We start from the raw sequence: 8,235 nt of genomic DNA, 5'->3' as shown, positions 1-8,235 counted from the left end.
TAGTATCTTATAATATATAAATAATTATATAATATATAATACTATAATAATTAGTATCTTGTTAAGCCTTCTGTAAATATCCTCTCTTATTCTTTAGTATAGTTCAGTATAATATAATATAATATAATATAATATAATATAATATAATATAATATAATATAATATAATATAATATAATATAATATAATATAATATAATATAATATAATATAATATAATATAATATAATATAATATAATATAATATAATATAATATATAACATAAAATAATAAATTAGCCTTCTAAGAACATGGAGTCAGAGTCTCAATTCCTCCTTTGTCCTGGGGACCCTGAAAATACCACAAGATACTCTACTGTACAAAGAATACTAAAGAAAACTCATGACTGTCTCCAGACAGCCAGGACTCAGCTTTGACTCAATTGGCCAAGGAATCAAAACAATCTTCAATAGAATTTAATTGACAAATTACTTCAGGTAAAGAATCTTCCTAACACATTCCACACGTGTAAAACCAACAGGAGCAGGAAGTAGAGATAAGAATTGTTTTCTCTTCTTCTCTTTGTGCTTCAGGAAAAAACCTGAGGGAGAATTATCCCTCTCTCTGTTCAGAGAATGTGAATGCCACAGTTTCAAACCTGTTTTTATTCTAGCATGCATGCTTTTTATACCTTCTTACAAAACTCATAGTTTTACACTTTACTCATTGGTTACAAGAGACAAACAAAGTGTTTATTGGAATAGCTGCAGGTTTCTCTTATTTCTCCTTCTTTCTCTCTTGGTTTCTCTGTCAATGACCTTGGTAGGAAATTCTTTCAGGGGTGAACATGGATCCTCTGATCAAAATTCTCTCTGGCTCCCAGAAGGGGCTGTAAAACCTCTCATTTCCACAGCTCTCATTTCCCCAGGTGCTGGAGCAGAGTGCCCAGGAGCCCTGAGGGAGGGCTGGGCAGGATCAGAGTGAAGGCCTGGGAGATGTGGTGGGAAGGGGGCACAAAATCAACCAAACCCACAGTGATGGCACCTTCAGCACCTGCATGACAGCGAGGAAGAGCCCCTGGGGCACCTGGAGAGAGCCTTCCTCACCACATTGGTGTCACAGAGAAAAATGAGGGCCTTTGCCGGGGGGTCGAGCCATTTGTCGGTGAGGGGAGACTCAGACACTCAATATGAGTGATAAGGAAATTCCGTTTATTGAAGAGAGCATCAGACACTTATACAGTGAGTAATAAGCTTATGAATATTCTGTAAGCTAAGCAATCTATTGGTTAAACTATACCATCAACTCTTCCTCATCCCTTAGGGGTTCCATCTCTCTTTTCTCATGCCTCTTTCACTGTTTGTTATCCTACCACAGCTAGGCCCAAGGACACTGCTATCTGTGCAGGTGCAGGACCTGGAATCAGCCACGACTTTGTACTTTTCCATTTTTTAGCAGCTAAATTCCCAACACATTGGTGCTCCAGAGCCTTTCGTAGCTCCATTTCCTTCCCTGGACATGCTCCAGCCCCTCGAATCATGGGGGGCCCAAAACAACCCAGGATTCAAGGTGTGACCCCAGGATCTGAGGTGTGACCCCAGGATTTGAGGTGTGACCCCAGGATTTGAGGTGTGACCCCAGGATTTGAGGTGTGACCCCAGGATCTGAGGTGTGACCCCAGCACTGGGGACTGGCACAAGCCAAGTCTGCTTCTTGGTCCCCTGGGCACACTGCTGGAAGCTTGGAATGTGAATATTGAGCAAAAAAGGTTTGGTTTGTTGACATGGGGAAGCTCAATATCCTGGTGGCTGTGAGTTTCTTAAACCTTTGTAACTGTTTCACTCCGGTGAGTTTATGTTTAAAACCCACAGCAAGTGGTAATTAAGTGGCCCTGTGGATTATTAACATTTCAGGCTGAATTGAGGTGCAGAGGTCCTGCATGTCACTCCAGCTCAGTTAACTGTTGGAACTCTGACTTTCTCAGTTCTTAACAGTTGGAACTTGTTGGAATTTCAGACTTTCTGTGCTGACAGGCACTGACCCCCAAGAGAAAACTGCATTGACCTGAGGCCGTGGAGAAGCTTCCAAAATGGAATGACAGAACTGGGATTGTGGGTGTGGAGTTTGAATAGAAGTGTGTGATATCACAGGGTGGGAATCTTAGATTGAAGGTTTTAGAATGGGCTTGGGGGGAGCAGCCCATTGCTCCAGCAGCAAGGGGAAAGACAGAATTCCACTTTTACTGAAGATCTGGAGGTGCAATTGGATTTTTTTCTCCATGAACTTCTGTATCCATCCCATTTTAGAGCAAATGGCTTTCCAGCAAATTCCTTTCCAAAACTGGGATTACCTGCAGGCACAGATAGTGTTGCAGTTTGGGTTTTAAGTTTAATGTTCAGAGGATATAGGCATGACCTCTGAAGTGAGGTGATATCTAACATCAAACTAAGTAATTATATGGCCAAGAAATTCTAATTCTTCGCTTTTCAGGCTTTATAAATATGTATTTCACACACTACACTTTGCATATTGCATAAACAGCCTTTGCCTGCTCTGTGTTGTCTCAAAATCCATGAGTGTGCAGTTTTTAATGAATTAAAAAAAAAAACCAAAAAGGAATTTATGTCCATGACAGGCCAGGGTAAATAGCTTTTGTCCTGTTTTATTGATGAGAATTGCAGAAGAGTCATTTAATCATAGAGGCAGATAAAGGTCACTTATCAGCTGCTGTGTCCTGGTGATGAGTCCTTGGCTTTGTTGATTTATGACAGTTGGGAGTTGGATATTAATCTAAACCATAATTTGGTGGGGATGTTACTCTGTGTGTGTCTTTTTGTTGTATTTGGGTGCTTTTGGGCTGTGGTTTTTTGGGGTTTTTCCAGTATTTCCCACCCCTATTTGCTGTAGACCATTTCACAGGACCAGAAAAGATGTTGCAAGTCCTTGATGGGAAAGACACCACGAGCAGTTTAAGCGTGGAAATGACTCAGGTACAAAGAGACTCTTGTGTCTGTGGTTTCCAGCCTGTTTCCTCATCACATCCATCTTCTGCTGTCCAGCTTCAAGTGGAAATTGCTGAAATATTTTATTGCCCTCCATGCCCTGTTATCTTCCAAGTCAACGTCCTGAGGTGCAACAGCTTGGGTTGAGTCACTTTGCCAGTCTAGAGCTGGAATTTGGGAGTGTTATCAGAGCAGTCCTAGCCCAGAATAGCGCCCAGACCCAGTGCCAGTGATAAAAGCGAGAATTATGTAACCTGTGTTGGGTAATTCAGATGGGCAGACAGGGCTGGCTCTGTGCAGCTGAAGAAGAAATTTCCACTCTGTGTGTCCACAGCTGCACCAAGAGATGATGGTAGGAAAGGAAAGAACAAATGGAAATTTCACTGGGCTGATGTTCTGTAGGGCACAGGAAATCTGTGGCTGAGGCAAAGAAGCAGCAGCAGCCACATGTCTCACTACCAAACCTGTGCACCAGAGTTCCTACCCTCAATGATGTAATTTGACATGCACAAATGTGGAATATCACAGCCCCAGATAAATCTGAATTTATCCTGGGCCTCTTATCCTGATGTTCTTCTTTGTGGGAAATGAATTTGTAGAGAATTTTTAAAGCTCAATAGAAGGTTTACATCGTATGTATTTGCATGTAAATTTTGAGATAAGAAATGTAAACTTAGATATGTTATAGAATAAGACAGGAATTGTTGAGAGAGAAACAGAATTAGAAAACCAGAATTAAAATATATACATGAATATATATATATGATATAGGATGATATATATACGTATACATATATACATATATATACACATATATATACACATATATATATATGTGTATATATATATATATATATATATATCATATATAGATATGATGAGTCACCCTATATATATATATATATATACACATATATATATGTGTATATATATATATATAGACTGAAAATGGAATAAAAATTTTTAAAACACCACTCAGTTACCCCATCTCTAAGTCAGAAAAGAGCACAATCCAACACTTCTGTTGTGGGGACAGCTCTGTCCCTGCTGGCATCTCCCCCTGCCTTTGTCATGTGAAATACCTGGAATTGTCAAGGTGAGGCAAAAACATGAAGGCATCATGGAATTATTTAAGTTATAAAAGACCCTTAAAATCACCAAAGCAGATAATTTAACACTGCCAGCCCCCACTAAACCTTGTCCCTAAGTGCCACATCTCCACATCTTTTAAACCCCTCCAGGAGTGTGAATACACTTTGGAAAAATTGACTTTAATCACAGAGATAAAAATGTGCAAGATCCCAGCCCAGCCAGCTCAGACACTGCTGTAACTCACCCAGGACCATCAGCTGGAGGTTCTTTGTGTGTTCTCACTGCAGATTTCCCAGCAGGAACAAAATGTTGGAGGTTTTGGTTCTCCCCTCGAGGTCCAGGCTGTGTTATCAGCAGAGCTCGAGGCTGCTGAACCTGCAGCCACCTCCTGTCCCCTGACCTTGTGGCACAAGGAGTGACAACCCAGCCAAGGCAGCTCACCTGGGAAAGTGTGACATTGGACTTCTAATGAAGTGACTTTATGTAATAAATTCAGATTCAAACTCATATAAAGTAATAATGAAAGAAGTTCATTTCTGTAATGTCTTATTTAGGTACATGGAGGTAATGAAATATTCCAGTCTATTGCCATAGTTTAAGTTTTGTATTGCATGAGGGATACATGACATAGGATTTAATGAGATAGTATTATATTATTATTATTATTATTATTATTATTATTATTATTATTATTATTATTATTATTATTATTTTGCAGCATTTTTTCACCAAAGCAGGAGAAGAAAATAATACAGATAGGTAAGAGACAGAGATAACTGTAACTCCAGGTATAGACAATAAACTCATTTTCCTATCTTACCTCCACCCTGTTGCACTCCTTGCATTTTAATCTACTTTTTCTACACATTTTTATTCCAGTTAACATTACTTTCTGGAGACAAAACCATATAATATAAATACCACAATAGCCCAAATGACCTGGAGGTGACACAGGGACACATCCAGGTGGCTTTGGGATGTCTCCAGAGAGGGAAACTCCACATCCTCCATGGGCAGCTTGGTCACCCTCAATGTAAAGAAGTTTTTCTTCATGGTGAGGGGTTTGTCTTGTGTTTTAGTTTGTGCCCATCACAAACTAAATTATTGCTTATATATTTATATAGAATTTATGGGATCCTTTCAAGCTGCATCAAGGGGAATTGAGGTTGGATATCAGGAAAAAGTTTTTTACAGAAAGGTTGATAAGTTCTGCAATGGCTGCCCGGGGAGGTGGTGCAGTCCCCATCCCTGGGTGTGTTTAACAGAGCCTGGATGTGGCACTGGGTGCCAGGGTTCAGCTGAGGGGTTGGGGCTGGGTTGGATTTGATGATCTTGGAGGTCTCTCCCAACCCAGTGATTCTGGAATTGTGTGAATTCTGTGCATTCTCTCCCAGCCCTCTCTTCTCTGGGCTAACCAGGCCCAGCTCCCACAGTCCCTCCTCACCACAGAGATGCTCCAGACTCCTCATCATCTTTGTGGTTTCACTGGATCCTCTCCAGTTGCTCCTTGTCTTTCTTGAACCATGGAGCCACAACTGGACACTGCTCCAGATGTTCCTCACCAGGACCAAGGGCAGGATCACTCCTGCCCTGCTGGCCACACTCTTCCCAACGCCCCAGGGTCCCACTGGCCCTCCAGGGCTGTAATTCCCTCCCAGGAGTTTCTCTGCAGAGTTTCTCTCCCCAGTCTCTCCTGGTCCTGGTTCCTTCCCTTTCCTGGAGCTGCTGGGGCCACCCAGCCCCTGTTCCTCAGGAACCAAGAGCTCCACAGGGGTTAATCCTGGCAAGCACAGGAGCTGTTTGAGCTGAGGCCACCCTGGTGCATTTGCTATTCCAAGCTCAGCAGCTCCCTGCTTGTTTATAAAGGGCTGTGCTGTGTTATCAGCAATCAATAACAACTCTGAGCTGTCAGCCCCTCTCCCGCCTGGGCCAGGGGTGTCTGAGGATCACCTGTGCCCATCTCTGCTCTTCACCACCAGCCTGGTCCCCTTTGGCCCCAGAACCAGCAGGGTTTCAGCAAACAGCACAGGATTTACCTTGGGAGTGATGCAACCTCTGTTTGATGGACAAGGACATAAACCCCAGCTCACCCCAGGTAATCTGTTGGCTCAGGGAATGGCCAAAAATAGATCTGGTGACTCCTGCCTCTTGAGTTAACCTTTGGGCTGTGCCCCTGGAGCTCTCCATGCTTCACTGGGAATGAATTCCCCGTGTCAGCACAGCAGGGCCTGGCTGAGGACCAGGGCAGGCTGGGGAATGAGAGTCAGGAATCTGAATTTTACAGATCTCACCAACTTCCAGTTGCTGTTCTGTCTTGCTTTTCAAAATAAATTCACCATCTGAGTGAGAATGAAGCCAGGTCTTGACTGAGGACCAGAGAAGGCTGGACTATGAGAGTCAGGAATCTGAATTTTACAGATCTCACCAACTTCCAGGCTGCTCTATTCAAAATAAATTCACCATTTGAATGAGAATGAAGCCAGGATCTGACTGAGGACCAGGGCAGGCTGGAGTATGAGGGTCAGGAATCTGAATTTTACACATCTCACCAACTTCCAGCTGCTGTTTTGTCTTGCTTTTCCAGAATAAATTCACCATCTGAGTGAGAATGCAGTCAGGTCCTGGTTGAGGACCAGGGCAGGCTGGAGAATGAGGGTCAGAAATCTGAATTTTACACATCTCACCACCTTCCAGGCTGCTCTCTTCAAAATAAATTCACCATCTGAGTGAGAATGGAGCCAGGATCTGACTGAGGACGAGGGCAGGCTGGACTGTGAGGGTCAGGAATCTGAATTTTACACATCTCACCAACTTCCAGCTGCTGTTTTGTCTTGCTTTTCCAGAATAAATTCACCATCAGAGTGAGAATGGAGCCAGGATCTGATTGAGGACCAGGGCAGGCTGGAGTATGAGGGTCAGGAATCTGAATTTTACACATCTCACCAACTTCCAGGCTGCTCTGTTCAAAATAAATTCACCATCTGAGTGAGAATTGAGCCAGGGTCTGGTTGAGGATCAGGGCAGGCTGGACTGTGAGAGTCAGGAATCTGAATTTTACACATCTCACCAACTTCCAGCTGCTGTTTTGTCTTGCTCTCCAGAATAAATTCACCATCTGAGTGAGGATGGAGCCACCTTGGAGGGGCTGCAGAGAGGTGAGGAGGCTGAGGGGCTGCAGGGGAAGGCTCAGAGTGCAGGGAACAGCAGGAACTGGAGATGCCTGGGCTGGAGGACAGCTCAGGGCTCCTGAGGCTGCCCTGGCCCTGCTGTCCTGCTCTGCTGGAGCTGTTTCACAGCTGCAATATCCTCCAGCTGCAGCCTGACCTTCTGGCAGGAGCTGCCCCAATTCCATATTCCTTAGGTTTGCTCATCAGCTGTGAACCAAACCCTCCCCTCCCCGGGTGAGTGGGAGGAGGCAGAGAAGAATTCACAGGAAAAAAAAAAACCCAAACAATGGCTTGGAATTCTTGGTCTGCAGCAGGAAAATAGCAGGAATAATTCATTTCACAGCTACAGCTGTTTTCCTTACAGGATAAACAAAATCCTGGCTTTTCTGCAGCTTTATCAGCCAGGAATGACTGAGAACAGTTACATGGATCCACCTGATCATAACTCTGAAAAATACAGTAATAAATAAATCAATATATAGTGTTGGAGACCAGCTAAAACAAGGAAGAGCCAGGGAGGGCAGGAGATGGTGGAGCTGCCACCAGATCACAGGTTCTGATAAGGAAGGGAGCCTGGAGATCATGGCCAGAACTTGTGCTGGATGGAAAAAAAAATCTTTTTGGAACACAAACGCTGTGAGGAACAGCTGAGGGAGCTGGGGGTGCTCAGCCTGGAGAAAAGGAGACTCAGGGGTGCCCCCATCGCTCTCTGCAGCTCCTGAAAGGGGCCTGTGCTCAGCTGGGCTGGGCTCTTTCTGCAGCAGCACTGACACAACCAGAGCACACAGCCCCAAGCTGCACCAAGGGAAATACAGGGTGGATATCAGGAAAAAAAATATAGGTTGGGTATTAGGAACTTGGTGAGATCCTATTCTACAAGTAGGATATTAGGAAAAACCTAATTAAGATATTAGGAAAAAATATATGTTGGATATCAGGAAAAATTCATCATTCTTTCAGTTTTTCATGGAAAGGGTGATAAAGTTCCAATGATTT

This window comes from Zonotrichia leucophrys, chromosome 28, assembly GCF_028769735.1.
Source record: "Zonotrichia leucophrys gambelii isolate GWCS_2022_RI chromosome 28, RI_Zleu_2.0, whole genome shotgun sequence".
NCBI lineage: Eukaryota > Metazoa > Chordata > Aves > Passeriformes > Passerellidae > Zonotrichia > Zonotrichia leucophrys.
This window is presented reverse-complemented; position numbering follows the sequence as displayed.